This window comes from Gallus gallus, chromosome 1, assembly GCF_016699485.2.
Source record: "Gallus gallus isolate bGalGal1 chromosome 1, bGalGal1.mat.broiler.GRCg7b, whole genome shotgun sequence".
In the NCBI taxonomy this organism is placed as follows: domain Eukaryota; kingdom Metazoa; phylum Chordata; class Aves; order Galliformes; family Phasianidae; genus Gallus; species Gallus gallus.
Window position 1 is genome coordinate 158,975,241 of NC_052532.1, and position 17,701 is coordinate 158,992,941.

The window sequence follows — 17,701 nt, forward strand, 5'->3', positions numbered from 1 at the left end:
GATTAAAACACAAACCCAATATTGAGCTCATAAAAGATATGGTAGAAATCCAACTATCTAAAAAGGATACCTTTTATAATTTTTTAATTTAAAACATGGAAAAATCAAGCTTTGCATGGAAATTTTTTTTGCAACATACACTACGAGGTATTGTAGTATAGGTCTTACAGAGAAAATAAATATATAAATAAATCTTAAGTGTAAAAGAAAGCATTCCTTTCCAAAATAGAAGCATTTACAAATTCCATTCGTATTAAAGAAATACTGCTGGCATTAAAGATGATATAATAAAATTATGCACATACAGAAAAAAAAAAATATATATCACTTAGTACTAAGAGTTTGTATTTCTCAAAGTAATCAAGTGTTCCTGCTAAAAATTAAATAAAATCTATAATGTTTGCAGTCAGTCATTGTTAGTTAAATCCAATTTCTGGAGAACAAACTACATTACATCTCTTTAAAAATATCACAGGAATTGATTTGTGTGTATAGTCACACAGAATTTATTTGATAAAATGTAAAATAGTTTTACTGCTAATAGTGTATCTCTTCAGTAACTCTTGAGGATAAAATAATTATATCTTGAGGCTAAATGAAATATATCACAGATTGCTGATCGGTACAGCTTAGTCTAAACTTATACTCTGAGACTCATAAAAACTGATTATTAAGTATATTCACACAAAGCTCCTTGGGAACTATTGGCTAACATCAGGAATCACCAAGATGTACTAACAGTGATTACTAAGGTGATCCTTTATTTCATATTTTTGTAGAGAGAGAGAGAGGGAAAAAAAAAAAAAAAAAAAAAAAACATTTTAGTAATATCAAAGCCAAGGATAACTGATTGTGTACAATCTCTATGCAGCTGCTTCTATACAAGACTAGTAATTCTGTCCTTGTTACTGCAGTGCACCATCACAAGAAATAAGAACTGCCATATTCTCCCAGACAAAAACAAGAATATGCTGTCCCAGACAAACACTTCCCTTTTACTGATATCACAGCTTGTCAGGGATTGTCACTTGTAAAATAGTTCTAGTAGGTTCATTTCATTAACTGTGTTTGCCATAGATCAAATAGAAATATCAGGTCAATCCCTCACCCAGAAAAGCAAGGAAAAATAGATTTTCTGTCTATGTTTGATACGCAATATTTCCTGATTCTTTAGTAATAATTCTGACTAGAAAGAACAGAAAATAGGGAATGTAAAAAATGAGCCTAGCAGTTAACATAATTGGAGGGGAAGGATGTTCCATAATGAACTTGGGAAGACTGGAAAGTAGCTTAACAATGATATTTGTGAAAGTTCCCAAATTACAATATTCTAATGACATGACTGTGAAGAGATGATACTATTCAACCATTATCTATCAACTCTCCTTCCTCATATCTACTACATCTTATTGTTCAGTATCAATAATCTGCATTTTGGACAAGATCACCTCTTAAAACACACATGGTTACACAGGATCAAACTTATTATTACTCTCTATTAGGCATGGATAGAGTTTTCTGGCTTCAAATGAAGCATTCCAGACTTATCTGAATATATCCATAGACTGCCTTAGCAAACGTCTTACGCAGATCTAAAGACATTACTACTGAATGAGCTACTGTAAATAGACACATATCAGCCATACATAAATCTAACAAAAGAGTTATATTTCCTTCTGGAATAGAGCTTTGGACCAAATCCTGTCAAGTATCTCCAATGGTTATATGACTAGGTCCTATTCTCCAACTGTTTCATTTGTCTTTCAGTTTGATGTAAACACCAACTGTAGAACTCCCAAGCCTTCATTTTTGAAATTAAATTTGAATGTGATGGCCTGAATCTGTTCACCAAAAATACTTTAGAGCATTTGCTGTGAACAGTGCATGTTCTCCATAAATTCCTAACATTACAGTATTTGGTAGCACAATGAGTGTTACAATAATTACAGCTTTACAGTCAAAGGCCTATTATCTATTTCAGAGTGGTTATCTGAACTAAGTGGCATTTTTGGCAGAGGCACATTGCCAAATCAGAAGTTCTTGCTCCCCAGCTACAGCTGGTAGTACCATAACTCCTCACTGACAGCCTTGATGACTTTCCTTTTCAGACAGTCCAACTGCACAAGGTTAAAAAGAAAGATGACAAGAACACTGTATAATGTCACAAATTCAGATACTAGCAGTAAATCATAGGCTTCAAATGCCAATAAAGTTAGAAATAATTGATGCCACATATAGTAGCTCACAATACGAAAAATGTTTCATATTTTTTAGAACAAGTATGACTAGAAAGTAACAGAAGCATATTCTGGTGATGTAGACAGTAGCAGTCACTGCGGCGAAGAGGTCAGATTCTATTCTGGTTTATGTCAAGGACTGAAAACAGTACTCTAGGTTAAGACTGGGAACAAGGACCTGACCCTGAAAAGCTTATCTTAAAGTCAGAAGAATGAGTTCCTTGTCAAAGACAATTGGTTTTGCTTTGTGTGTAGTTCAGCCTGCATTGTGGTAGGCGTAAATATATGGCTCTTCTGATGTACTTTATCTGGATTACAAACCATGTGTAATTAATGTGGCTTTTTTTTCTTTTTCTTTTTCTTTTTTTTTTTCTTTTCAGTACAGGAAGAGAGGCACAGATAGATTTTAGAGGAACTTGCTCATCAGGCTTGATCTGTATCACTACTGAGGTCTTTTATCGTTACAATTCAAACACATATGATGAGTTGTTCTTAATTTAGCCTAGTGTGTATGAAAGAAGAAACATTCAAACAGTGTGAAAAAGAAAATGTAAGGCATATAGTAGTGTGGGTCAATTTTTTGCACTCTGTTACAAAAAAAAAAAAAAAAAAAGAAAAGAAAAATAATATATTTTGCTGCTGAAAAGAAGACAGGTTGTAGAATTCTCTGTTACAGTACTGTATGAGCCACACCATTTGCCATGTGTTACATTTGCCAAATGATGCTTATTAATAAAGTTAATTTTGAGCTATTGGCTAATTCATCTGAAGATTCTCTAGCACCCACAGATGATATAACCTTTTCTTAAATGTGAGTCATTCACTTAAACTAAGGAGATGTTTATGGTAATATAAAAGATTAATTAATTATAAATTTAAGAAAATGCCAGAAGTAAGTGTTCATAATCCTTGTATTTTAACAGATGACAAAGAGATTAAGTCAAATAATTAACCTTTATATGACAAAAAATGTCAAAGAGAATAACAGTTCTTTAGTAGATATGTTAAACACAGAGAAAGAATATGAAAAAGTAAGAACAATCTAATCAGCAAAAAACCACAGTTGTTTCCAAATGGAATATATGTTATATTAGATATCACCCAGAGTACAGTAGCTTTCAGTCCATGATTCCTTAGGCAGCAAGTGCAAGTGTCACAGCAAATCTATTCCTTAGATTATAGTGTGAAATAAAGTAATTTTTAAATGCTGATCATAGTTTCTTAACCTATACTAAATAACACTAGTAGTGACTCTGCATTGCCTTTCGCTGAAGAGAATGGCTTGTCTTCGGTTAAATAATGACCTTGCTAACTTGTAAGGCAAAAAATAAACTGTTTTTCTCTTAACTAAACAGAGATAGCCCTGTAATGTAAAATTACTGAAAAGACGTGATTTGGGAAAATTACAGTTCCGTGCCTAGTATATATTCTACATGCCCTACAGCCTTCCCTAACCAGTAGCTCCCGATTTCATTTAAATTGTAATGATTTCCTTTAAGGACAATTACGTTGCCTAAGAGCAATGCATGCATAATAATGCTCCTTTACCATGGTTCAGTATAAAATGAGAGTAATAACTGTTTATTAATATGATAATTAACTGTTAATGCTTAGCAACCTAATTATATCTGTTAAAAAACATTCTGAGCCAAATTCTAGCAAAAAGAATTCTATTTAAAAAATAATAAAAGCTACAAATGTCACAGTAAACCCACAGTAGCAGTTTAAAGTGGTGAATTTTGACTTCACTTACACCAAACAGACTTTGCTATAAATAAAAGTGGTTGTAAGGCCTTAATTCTAAAAGAAAATACCTTCATGTTAAGATTTTGAGGCTTCAAGGAAGGCATGAATGAGCTATAAATACCATGAAATGTGAAGAAAATGAATAAGTTATATGTATGCTATAAAGTTTCTAGAAATCTGCTTTTAGAAAGAATTGCAGAAGTTTCACCTATTGTAATATTACTGAATGTTATTATCATTTTTTCTTTCTTTGGTGTATTATCTAGAAGTCTTTTCATGTGAAAGAAATACATGGACATACACAGCATTGGAAAGGTCTTGGGTAGGAGCTATAAGATTTCAGCACCTTCAAGAAGAAGGTGGACTAATTTGTGATAGTCTGAAAGAGAAGAATAAAACAGACCAAAAAACCAAAAAGGTACAACCAGTGGAAGAAATGTATTTATTTAGCAAAATGAAGAAAAATCTGAGGAGGAACATGAGCCTTCAAATCATGGAATCATAGAATCATAAGGTGCAAAGTTATGTGGAATTGAACAAGAACCGTACTGAGTTAGTGAACTGAACATGAATAATCAACATTAAATTAATATTGAGATGAGGCATTACATCAGTTATCTTATTATAAATATAGCTAAGCCATGCAATGGTTTTCTTGGGAAGGCTGCAAAAACTCCATCATTGGAATCCTTTCAGGCATTACATTGAGTGTAGTTGATTCTGAAGCACTATGATGGCCCATCCAACTTCTAGAGACTGTTCCAGCCCTGGGATTCTTTCCTAGTTTCTTCTCCAGAGCTGCATAAAAGGATTGACTATTATTTCAAGTATTCAAAATTGTAATTAGTGGACAGATTGTTTGCATTAATTCAGCCAATTACTATTTGAAGTACTTAAGATATATATGTAATTTAATTATTTCTCTTAATATTAACTGACCTGCAGTTTGTATAGCAAAACACTCATTTTTATCTCTCTGGTCACTAATTTTTTTATTGTGTTTTTCTGATTTCTTGACAATAAAATGCTTAAAAACACTGCAATTACCATTTCCTTTATCCTTGTTCTATCCATGACTTTGGAACAAAAGCTCAGGAAATAATTCACCCCAGAATACCTAGAAAACTGTATTAATTGAATTAATCAAGGTAACCTGAAGCCAATACCTATTATGGAATTCTGTTCTTTAGATAACCCCATCCCCATCTCTTTAAGACCCTTTTCTGAAAACATTTATTAAAGATGGAAGTGGAAAACTTCAACAATATTTTGTTTCCTACATCATCTTCTTCTGCCTATAACTTTGAGAACTATTATTTTTCACATATTTGCACTCACACTAAACTTGAGTACAGAAATTTATATTACAAATTATCAGTCCTTTTGATCTCCTTTGGGTAGAACTATCATAGTTCTGAAGATGGTTTTATAACCTACATAACAACTTCATGATAATTCAGTTCTAATGGGTAATAAATACAATAGGATTTAGTATTTCAAATAAGTTCTCTCTGTGGTGTCCAAACTTATGTCAGTGAGTGTTTCAATAATGAACAGTTTTGTTCCTGAATCAAGATAAAGTTTCATTTGCAGTATATAGTATCACATTAGCCAACATTTCTTATCTGGCAGATAGACAGTTAGTAGGCTTTTTTTCTGTAAGAGTTTGTCGGCATGCCAAGGTCAACATACAAGGGGAATGCTGAAGAAGATTAAGGATGATAGATAATACCGGGATTGATTCAAAATCCACTGTAGTGATCCAAAAGTGGTATGTTAACTCACTAGACACTAAACTTTACACCACAGACATTACAAATGACAAAATTATAATATATTTTAATCATGGTCATTTGAGTCACAAAGATAATGGTAGGAGAACTGACTGACAAAAAGTGTATTCTCAGATGTCTTCTTAGCCCTATTCTGAGAGTTTCATTTATAAGAACTGAAGGAAGCAGAAAAAGAGCACTGAAATTTGTGACCTTTCATTACAACTGTAAATCATCTATAAAAAAGAAGGACATAATACTAGTGCTCTTTATTCTCCACAATGGGAAACTTCATCTATCTCTTAGACGAGAAATGGATTCTTGGCAAACTAAACTGGCTGCAAGTGTTCTGACTTGTTTGAGCCAGCTATTTCAGTGTGATTCATTAAGGTCTATCAACACAAAATTTAAGATACCTGAGTTTTCATTTTTTAATTCAGAATTAGAAATTCTGTTGCAGAGAGGTCAATTAAACTCTGTGTTATTACAAAGCTGATAAAGTAAGAAAAAAAAAATGTATTTTCCTCTAACTCATTTATAGATTGTACAGACAGAATATCTGAGTGCTAGAACTGCACTGCAATCAGAATCAGGAGATTCAGGAATGGCTGGATTTATAGCTCTAAGAAACACAGAAAAACACCTATGCACATATATATAATGTATATAGTCATTAAATAATTATAAAGATAATTAATCACAGTACAATTTCTGTTTAGTCTCTACAGGGGAATTGCATCCGTTGTACTTATTTCTCCTTAGTTCTCTGTTATGCAAAAAGAATTGAGTCGCACAGAGCAACCTAAAGCACTTACCACTGCAGTGCTGGTTAGCTCCTGAACATGATAACCTGATCATTCTGGTCTCACTTCATCTGAAACACAGACACTTGGCCCTAACAGAGCATCTCACAGATCTTGACTAAAGCACGTTCATAAATAGTTTTGCAATGACTAAAGACAATTTAGTAGTGATCTACAAAATCTTTTTGTATTTATATGGGTCCGTGTAAAGTTTGTCAATAGAAGGCATTCCAAATATATTTCCAGATGCAGATGTCCTTCATCAATGTTAAGAAGTATCTATTAACTTAGACCATATGCTATGCCAATTCCTGAAAGTCTGGAGGCTTTGCTGAACAAGCTCATTTCCTTTAAAGAGTTAATGTCAGCAGTGCTTTATGTCTATAGTATCTAGTGGCAAAGTGGATTCACTCAAACAGTGAGGGATGTATGTTGCATTTGCAGCTCACAATGAGGAAATTCACATCCACATTTTAGAGTCCAGCTCAGTTCAGTGTTTAGCTTTCATGTGCAGCTGGATCTCTATAGGAACAGGAATGCAAAATCTCTGATAGCAGGTGGAAAATCAGAGAGAAAGATGACTCATCAGTCAGGTTTTAAGTGCACATTGGATGTGCGGGACATTGGGTCTGCTTCTGCTGGGCTACTATGCAGTGTTAAAATACATAAATATTAAAAGGTATAAAGATTCAAAAATAAGTGTAGTTTCAAAGTCCAGTTTCCTACTCATATATTCTGTCCACCTGGTCTCATATCTTTTTGCACATTGGTGTAGTTTCATCAGTAGCATCAGGAAACACCCATGACAAGTAGGTTACTATAAACAACATGGAGAAAGTAAAAACAAAACACTCACAGTGGTTGACATAATCCTCTCTGCATTGTTTTTGAACAATTAAAACATTTTATTGTGTCTCAGTATTTATTTGCTAAAAATTAGTAAAATGGAGAAAGGCAGGGCTATTATATATCAGCCTCTCCAACAGATTCTTGTTCAGTTTCATTTAGTGAATTGGATTTCACAAGTGAACCCAGGCCACGTTTTCTCCATTTTCTCTTCATGTCACTGTGTTTATTGTGTACTGTGTACTTAGAGCTGGTATGCAACAACTTGTAGACTACTAAAGGCAACACTGCTTGGTAGTCTTCAGCTTATCTAAACAAAAACAGTATTCTAAACAGAAATTATTATTCACACTAACAAAAAATAGATATATAAGAGCATAAAGATGAGAAAAAATATTGTTTGTTATTTATTTTTCTCACAATGATTTTCTGCCCTGGCAGAGGATGCAGTTTTCCTATCACACATGTAAATACAGAGGTGAATAAAAGTTTTGATGACTAAAAAAATGCAAAAATAAAAGCACTGTGAGGAAGAATCTCTGCTCTTGTCTACTCTGCTCTTGTGAGGCCCCATCTGGAGTACTGTGTCCAGGTATGGAGCTCCCAGTACAAAAAGACAGAGAACTGTTGGAGAGGGTCCAGAGAAGGGCCATGAAGATGATCAGGGGGCTGGAGCACCTCCCCTACAAAGACAGGCTGAGGGAGCTGGGCTTATTCAGCCTGGAGAAGAGAAGGCTGCGGGGTGACCTCATTGCAGCCTTTCAGTACCTGAAGGGAACCTATAAACAAGAAGAGAGAAAACTCTTTGAAAGGGTAGATAACAGCAGGACAAGGGGGAATGGTTTTAAGTTGAAAGAGGGAAGATTTAGGTTGGATGTTAGGGGGAAGTTCTTTACCAGGAGAGTGGTGAGGTGCTGGAACGGGCTGCCCAGAGAGGTTGTAGATGCCCCGTCCCTGGAGGTGTTCAAGGCCAGGTTGGATGAGGCCCCGGACAACCTCGTCTAGTAACTGGGGAGGTTGGTGGCCCTGCCTGGCAGGGGGTTTGGGGATTCATGATCCTTGAGGTCCCTTCCAACCCAGGCCATTCTGTGATTCTGTGTGATCCTGTGATTCTGTGTGAAGAAAACTATTAGGTGACATAAAAGACTGGGAAATTGGTGGCTAGAAAAGAAAACTCAAGTAAATGGATAGATGTTTTGAAAATGTAAAAGTAAAATTAATTAGAGGGTTAAAATGCAATATCCTTGTGAGAAACAAACAAACAAACAAACAGTTTTTTCATTCATATACTTATATACCTACATGAGTTCCATGTAAACAACAAAAAGGTAACACTGTGGCAATGTTCTCATTTTTTTCAGGCTGATGGAGGAGTTCAGAACAATACAAGAAATATGTTTCTCAAAGTTAGGAAGAAGAGATATAACCCAAATAGAATAAGGCAAAGTCTGTCGCGGTGATAAAAGCTGCCATAAAGGAAGTACTTATAGTCAGAAAAATTATAGACCAGATAGTAAAAAATACAGATACCTGTCTGTAAATAAAAGTATTCACAATGAACAGTTACTATATTCAAAATCCTGAGACATTAAGAAAATGTTTTTAGCATCTCATTGTAAATTTTCCAGACACTGAAAATTAGTTCTAAGTTCTTTTTTTTTTCTTTAAATCATACTTAACAGCATGTGTAACAACTGTCTCTACACAGCTAAAATTGATTTCATCATCAATCTGTCACCTTTGAGCCATAAATACTTGTATGATGTCACAGCTGTGAATTGGTATCACAACAACACATTAGCATCATGCAACGCTGAAGAGCTGAGGGTTATCAAACAGTTTTGAGATGTTTCTGCACAACTTTTTGGCCAATTGGAGCCATTTGATATTATTTTCTCCTCATGTTGCATTGACGAGTAACAGAGCAATACATTTGGTATCTGCACCTGAGTTAATCACACTTTCTAGCCGTGCTTTAAAATCAGTGGAGAAAAATGGAAACACTAGTAGCATTATTCATCTCATTTTAAAGCAAGCATCTAAAATGGGTCAGAAGTATTACACCCTGAAAGGTCATATTTCTGTCCCTTGATTATAAAGGGAGCTTACGATGGCTACATCAAATATAGATGTCACCACTACAAATCTCTGCAGTTAAGTTAGATGAATTCCACTAAGAAATTTTAAAACTTCTTTATTTTTCTACATGTATAAAATCCTGTTAACATATCCATGAGAACAGATAACACTCCTCTCAGTAGTACTAATCTAACTTGCTTCATCAAATCTCCCATGAATCTGCCAAAGGAACATAGAATATTCTAAATATATGCACATTTAATTGTTTTAACATTTTGAGTCTCAGTCAAAATATTATTGTCTTCAAGGTAATATTTTCTGAAGGGAATTAATTATTCATCTCCTCAAAAAATGTAATGTTAAGGAAGAACAGCTTATGTCACTTAACTTCAGACAGCTAAAAGTTAGAGATATAAGACTGAGACAGTCATCATAAGTTCCCTTGATAGTCACTGGAAAGAAATTGGCACCTCCAAAGGACAATTCATCTGACCTATCCTAGATACTGATCTTAGGATGAGATGAATCTTTCCCTTGAGGACCCCATCTCTCTTCATTGACTATAATGAAAGAATAGTGAGTTAGAGAAATTTATTTTTTTATGCCTAAACTAGGGCAGATTAATCTTTACCCTAGGAGGAAAATGTTAGGCTACTTTGTAGAGAAAACCTTTAGAAATATAATAGGGGCCACAAAGAAATCTACTCAAAACATGACAACATAACAGAAATTGGTGGGTTTCTTAACTTTGCACTATGTTGAATACATGTTCAGAATAATTGACCACTTAAGAAAACTGAAGAAACTGCATGCCAAAAAGAATTCCCTGATCAAATACAGAAAGAAGATATCTGTTCTGAAGGAGTCACACATTTCAGGTTTAATGCTAACAGTCATTTTAGGAGTTCAAAGGACATGCCTCTCAAACCCACCGGGAAAAAAAAAAGAAAAAAAAAAAAAAGAGTTTAGAAGTCTTAGAGTAATAATTTTTAGATTAACACTTAAATTAACACTTCTGATATCTGTCTAGTATTCGTAGCCTAAAGAAAACCCACTTCCTGCATGTAAGAGACTTTCAATAAAGAGCCAAAGGCTTCTGGGCAAATGCAGAGCCTGACCTACAGTGAATGTATGTTTGGAACTGAGAATAGAGAGAAACAATATGTTTGAAAGAAACTACTGGAATATAAAATGAATACTGATTTTTTTGCTCAATGAATTTACAAAAAATATCCCATGAGATATCAGTTGAAGGTATATTTAAAAGCTGTAACTGACATACTTAAATATGACAATCACTTGCAAAATACATTTTATTTTATTTATATAAAATTATACTGTTACTCTTGATCTAACTTGACATGGAATGTTTTACCAGTTTCTGTTTGTTCATTTTTTTTAAATAATATTAGTTTAAAATTTAAACATCTGACAATCATACAAGAAGGAAACTAAACAAAAACTTCAGGAGATATTTTTTACCATAAAAACAAACAAAACCATCTCATGTCATTACTTAAAAATCCATAATGGAAGGTAATGGCTATAGGAGAAAAAAAAAAAAAAAAAGTAGATTACTTAAATCTGTCAGCTAAATATCTTTCAAATCTATATTTTCATAGATACGTACATCTTTTTGTAAACACACAGAATAGCTATCCTGAAGTCAGTAGCAAGCTCTCTTCCCTCATTCATTCTGTTCATTATACTGACTCTCATTTAGACAACACAAATAGCAACTCTGATATTTTACTTAAAATAGATGGTACTTGAATTGGTTGGACATGAGAATGGAAGGAAGTGCCACCATTTTGCACTGTTCCTTAGTGTTGAGATGGAGACATGTATAATGCTACATGAACACTAATGACTAGGAAAGTATTGGGGTAAAGACCAAGACAGACCAGGCTGTGCAAGGTAACAACAACTGAAGTACAAGACTAGTATTAAGAATACCTCAACATCTCACTTGGTTTTAAAGTATATTTCATTACATCTTTAATCATTATATTAAGGCAGTAGCAACAACCTGCACTGAAAATATTTTTGTAGTCAATCTGACTTTATAGACATATTTTTCTAGTGGAAATTTAATAATCAAATAAGTTCTCAGGAGTTTCATTAAAACATTTTTTAAAACTGTCTTAGATAGGAACAATAACTAATTTCCTTTTTTTCTTTTTTTCAATGAAAGAAGTTATCTAGGGATATGTTTTCTTACCCTGATGAACGTAACTGTGCCTGCAAAATTTTACCCAGTGAATATGGCCCGATGCACTGACAAAGGACAGAAGGAAAAGACTATTAAAATCTTGCATATAAAGACTAAAGGAAAGCCAGCATTACACTATGCCTCTGTGTTTGCAAACACCACAGGGCCACTGGAACTATCTACAATATGTAAGAGGAAACAGGAAAATTTTAGAATGAATGATGCAAGATTCTAATTTTTCTAACCTAGAGTTTATCAAAAGTTATATCAATGCTAACTAAATGAACCTAGGAGTACAATGTTCCACAGCAATAATCTCATTTCATAATGGTTCTTTTTAAGTGTCCACTGGGGACATTAGAAAGAGAATGCCAGCCAGATAAGACGGAAGTCTGATACAGTATAGCTATTTTAATGATACAATAAGGAAATCATTAGAGATATGATCCAAAAGGTAGGAACTGAGCATAGAATTCCCTCAGTCCAGGATGCTGCAGAAGCTGAACAAATTAAGTTATTCAGAGAAATCTGTAGGGAAAGAAGAAAAAGGATATATTTGGCAAACATGTCAATGTGAGATAGCTTGGAATTTAACTTTGAACATAGCACAAGCAGAGACAAGTTCAGTCAGGAATATTTCATAGAATCATAATATCTTGTAGGGGAAAAAGACCTTCAAGACTACCAGGTCCAACCACCATCCTGACCTACCGTGTCCCATCATAAAGCTTGTCCCTTACTGCCATACCCATGTCTCCAGGGATGATGATTCCACCACTTTCCTGTACACCCCATTACCTCTTCACTAAGAAATTCTTCTTAATATGTCATCTAAACCTCTCATGGCACAACTTGAGACCTTTTCCTCACACCCCATCAGTTGTCACCTTAGACAAGAGACTGACAGACACCCTCCTCGTTGTGACCTCCTTTCATGTAGTTGTAGTGAGTGGTAGGATCTCCCTTCAGCCTTCTCTTATCCAGATTAAACAACTCCAGTTCCCTCAGCCACTCCTCAAAAGTCTTGTTTTCCAGTCCCTTCCAACAGCTATCTTGCTCTTCTCTGCACACAAATAGTTATTTACTTAACTGAAAACATGCACTTCTATTTTTTCATTTTTTTTCTTTTTTTTTCTTAAACCAGACAATAAAATAATTCAACAACATAAGATTTTCATATTACAGACTTCATGGCTTTCATGAATGTTTCTTTTAATTTTTACCTACATGCTGTATTCAACAGAATGATCCATGGTCTTTCATAGTGGGTAAGCACGCAAAGGTCACAGACTCAAATTCCACACCTGGCTGATCTACTCAGCAGAAATGCAGCTGGACTGTGGAAACCAATTCTGCTAAATTCAGCAGGTGCCCCCTGAAGTAAGTAGCTAGGAACCACTTACTTCAGTGAGACCAGTTTCTTTAATTTCATCCTTTCTGTGCACCACTGATTCAAACAGGTCTCACAAACAACATTCTATAATGTTGAAGACTTAATGAGAAAATGAAGCCAATGTTCTGGATTAATGCCTTCCCAAGTCACAGGCTGTTAAGTAGGTGCCCAGAACAATTTTCAGACACATTCTCTAATCATCAAAAGGTCTTTAGTATCTAAGCAATGACCTCAAGCATGATTTTATTAATGCTTGTGATTAACTTATTGGTACTGCATTCAGTTTTTGAAGAGAAAGTTGCTGCCAATCAGCCTTAAAATAAGCTTAAAAATCTTCCAACTTGTATGAATGTCAGTTAGACTGCTTACAAAAGTTGATGCCAGGTTTTGACTATCAAATTAGAAAAATGTTGGATGATGCACCAGTAAATGAAGAACACACTTATAATTACAGTATTTGTTAACAAAAACAGTAGAATATATTATCAAACACAAAAATTCAGAGCAAGTGCTTAACAAGAAAAGACTGCAAGTACCGATAATGTACTTTCATAAATACAATACACATTTCTTATAATCACTGTGGAAGAAGTGGTTCTCTGAAGGAATTTGGATACGTAAAAGATGGTGGTTAAAAATTTGCTGACACTGAAGAAAATATGAAGATGAGGATTGGTTGGAAAAAGAATTAGGAGACTAGTGCAAGAGAATGAATTGGGTATGAAGGTTAGAGCAGAAAATTCGGGGCAATTAGTCTGGAACTCTGCAGAGAGGACATTGTTCCTGGCTAGGACGTTTGCTGAGACTGCAAATCACATATTTATTTATTTCTGCTGAACTAGCCTTCTAAGTAATAAAGTGCTGCAAGGACACAGAACAAGAACAGTAACATAATTCACTTGAAATTAAGCCACAGAAACCAACCTACAGATAAATGGATAAAGAGCTACATCTTCTCCTGGCATAAATTGGGTGTAACGTCATTGGATTCAGTGGAATTCTGTCTTTTTACATCAGCAGAGAATTTGTTCTACAACACAAGCAATAGTTTTGGCAGTTATGTGCTATTTTCAGTAACACCAACGCTACAGAAAAATCCCATTTGCAGCACCTTGTTGATCTGTCTAGTAGTTCTGTCTAACGTCTGGAAGGGTCCCCCAAGAATTAAAAAAGAAATCAATTTCCCTGCTGGTGACATACAAAGACAAAAGTATAGAATAAAATTCAGGCGCTATTTATACCTAGCATTTTCACTGAGCTCAATAGCACCACTTTATGATGCAAAAATTTGGTACTTAGTTTCCTGTTGTTCTTTGCCATTTTAAATTTCTGAATTTAATCCATAAAAGTATAAGCTAGGACAATTTGTTCAGATTGAACACTCCATCAGTTTTATTCTTAAATGAAATTTCCATATCATATATTTTCTTTAGGCATCTAAAAAAAATACACTGCAACTTACACTAATGATAATTTTTGATTTTATGAAATGCAGCTTCTACAGCGATCCCAAAAGGTATCATAAGTTAATTGAAATACTTGTCTCCACAGAGGCATTGTAATTCTTTCTTGCTCATAATTTCTTATCTATCTGCTTCTTTCTTGTTATCATTTTCTTGTTGTTGGTCATCCTTCTATTTTTCAGTTGAAGGAAAAAAAGCATAAATCACTTTGAGAAGAAAGATGGGACTAAATCAGCATAAGCATTGCTAAGAATGTGCCTTATATTCTAAAACATTTTTATATCTTTAATTAATGCTTATGACAGTTCATGGAAACCAACAAGAAAACAGAAATGGCTTTTACAAAAAGGGAAAGCTTTATTTCAGAGGCATCAGTGATTTCCTAAATATTGGTACATATTTTCTAGCAAGCTATGTTGACTTCTGAGTCTGGTACACTATCTCCTTAAATTTCTTCTACAGTTTGCTTAATCTCAGATAAAACAGAAAGAGAATAAGAAGTTGTTACTATTAATGCTGCTTAATAGAAGTCAATTACTTAGAGATAAGACAAACATCTTTTCATCTTTTTAAGCGCACAAAGAATATTAAAATAATCTTGTTCATATCCTCATGAGTGACATTAATGGCAGAGCTACAGTTTACATTGGAGGCTTGTAGAATCCAGTATCTTTAAGAATAAACATTGCTTGGAATGTTGAAGAATTCAGGACAAATTCAGACTTTGTGCTAGTGATCTGCCATGAATATATTCTGGTGCCAGAAGTAGTGCGACTGTGTTACAGTCATTCTAGGCTACAAAACGAATTGCATACTGAGCAAAGACATTGTGGCTTTCCCATATTGCTAAGAAGCCCAGCTGGACTCCCACCTACATCTATAAGCATCTGAAGATCCACCACTCCCTGCCCAAACACAGTCTCCATAGCAGAGGTCCTGCTGCAGTAGTACTGCTCTGTGCTCTCAATGCTCTGGATAGGCTGTTAAATGGTTGATCTCACCAGGGGCTTTCAGTATGCTCAACTCTCGTACCTATTTTGAATAGCATCACACAAAACACTTGTATCCAATATCTTAGTAGTCTCTTAGGACAGAGGCTTTGAGAAAAACATCTTCACCTTTAACCTCAGCCTCCTTTGAGAGAAGTACTCTATTACTGTAATGAGAGTTGCTGGGCATTTTCTGTAGGTTTTCTTGCTGTTGTTTTCAGTTTTTAGGTTTTTGGTTGTGGTGTGTAAAATAAGTATCTCAGGCTCCTGAGAATATTAGAGAAATATGGTGTCAGAGAAACAATTATGCCTTCTTGAGGAAGGGGTTGAGGTCCTGGCCTCCTCTACCCTCAGTATTTTCAAAGAGCTAAACTATTTCATGTGACTTCCTGTTCAGCTTGCAAGTTCTGACACCTCACTTTCCCCATGCATTGAAAAAGAACAAAACATAATTTGGTCCTGAGCTTTCAGAAGTTAGGCACTGTTGTACTTAAATCTTCTCAGCACCCCTACAAATTTCCCTGATGACCTGGGAAAGAAAAAAAATCTTGCCACACTTATATCCAGTACAGTGTACTAATTTCAATCATAACTACACTATAATTATAGTTAGGTACACAGAGAAGCAGATTCAAGGTTTCCTTTTCTGATGGCCTCTCCATACAGAAAAGTAAAATGCCATAACTGTGCAGAACATGCTTCCTTTTTTTAATCAGTGATGCATGCAAAGTAAGCATTAAACGGTTTTATTTCCACCCCTTCTCTAGGTAGCAATTATTTTCAAAATATTACATTCAACTTAAGCTGTTGAAACTTAATAAAAGCAGTGAATTTTGACCAGGAATGCATTTGATTTAGTAACAACAACTTTTGTCTACGTTTTGTTCATATCAAAGAAAGCAAACTCCTTTATTAACAAAGGAATAAGTTCAGCTATTAATGAAATGCAGCCACTCATAGGTGAAATGCAGCAGATTTTCTTTCTTTCTTTTTTTTTTTCTTCATTTCTTTTTTTTTAATTGTACATAACTGCTCAGCAATAGTAGTGGAAAGGATTATTTGAGATGAGAAAAAAAGTCTGCAACTTATTTTGATACTTTTTTTTTTTTTTTAACACCCGTCAACATCAGCGAAGTATTTTCTAAAGTTTCAGAGTGAACTACAACAAATTTTAGAAAAGAAGAAAACTAAATTAGGTCTCTTATACAGAAGTAAATCTGCAAGCAAAATGGCTTTCAAAACCACAGATCAGTAGCTAGACAGAGAGCTGCTTGATGAGCTACTCATTTAGGTATGAACATGGGACTTGTTAACAGAGGTAAATGTGAGAGAAAAAGGAAGCCTCATGATGAGAGGGTTTAAGATGTCAGTAAAGCACATGGTTATGGCAGTAACATTAAGCAGTTAACTGTGATTCACAGCTTTAAAAGCAGAAGTCATTTAGCTTGCTAATTACAATAACAGCTGCAAAATTGAAGAGTTCTTCAACTATTTATGAGGTATGAAGACAAAATGTGGAGACAAAGCATTAGAACATTGGAGAACTTATCACTAAGGCTTTGCTGCTAAAACTGTGTCATCTGAGTCCAGCAGAGTACCACCAATAGGGACTTTAGAAACATCTTCAGTCTTTTCTGCTCAATCCCTCTGTTGTATTGTTGTTTTAGTAGTTGCCAATCCTTATATCTGCAGTTGATTGGTTTATCACACTGACCAGCTGTTTGGCATGTGAGAGACCTCAACTGGACATTGTAAATTGAATTCTTACATGTGTGTAAAAGTTTTGATTCAGTGAAATTGCAAGTCCTTTCACAGGATGCCCAGCCCATAAAACACGGACATCTAAAACAGTTATCTGAACTGTGACTTCTGACCCCTTCTTTTCTGTAGATAGCATGAATGTGAGGAATTGCACGGTGCTCTATGCAGCAGGTTGTGGTGGTCCATATTCAAGTGTACTTCCTCCCACTTTCTTTTCCAAAATTCCTCATTTTTCTTCCATTTCCACTACAGATATGAATCTATTTTTGATCAAAATATATTAAAACATATGACCCAGTAGTTAAACAGCCAGCTCTGCAGTGGGTTACACACACTTTGTCATAGCCCTACAGATATGCCAGAGATAATTTGAACACAGTTTCTGTTTAACACGACTTAG